The sequence below is a fragment of the Macadamia integrifolia genome, unplaced genomic scaffold (assembly GCF_013358625.1).
Source record: "Macadamia integrifolia cultivar HAES 741 unplaced genomic scaffold, SCU_Mint_v3 scaffold995, whole genome shotgun sequence".
NCBI classification, from domain to species: domain Eukaryota; kingdom Viridiplantae; phylum Streptophyta; class Magnoliopsida; order Proteales; family Proteaceae; genus Macadamia; species Macadamia integrifolia.
In genome coordinates this window covers 220218-220809 of record NW_024870613.1, presented here as the reverse complement: position 1 = coordinate 220809, position 592 = coordinate 220218, and positions in this window count along the sequence as shown.

Sequence of the window (592 nt, the reverse complement as noted above, 5' to 3'; positions counted from 1 at the left end):
AGAATCACCTTCGGGGCCTCTCAGGTGGGTCAGACAGCCCACCTGTCTGGCCCACCGGTTTGGCCCGCCGGTTGGGCCAGGGGCCCTGCTAAGACCGACGGGCAGGGTGGCCCGCCGGTCTGACCCCCCGGTTGTGCCCGAAGGCCCTGCCCTCTCAGGTGGGTGCTCACAGGCGGGCCAGATGGCCCACCGGTCCTACCCACCGGTCTTGGCGGGAAAACTGCTGTTTCTTCCCAACTTCCTCCATTCTTTGGGGATTCAAATGGGGGTTTTTCCCAACCCATTCTTCACACTTTCAAAGTCTTATAAGATGGTTCTAACCTAGATCTAGGTTAGATTCAAGTGATGGGAAGCCATCTTACCTTCTTTGCTCAAGAACACCTTCAAAACCCCAAAATCACTTCAAATCCACAATGCTTCTCCAACCTTGTCAATACCTCTTCAAATCCTTCAAGATCAACATATAAATCATCTATCAAACCTTAGATTCATCATTTCAAAGGGATTTACAAGATCTCAAGAAACCCTACTCGAATCAAGGGTTTATGCTTGGTTATGGTGAATATTCAAGGAACCCAACTTTGCTTACCTC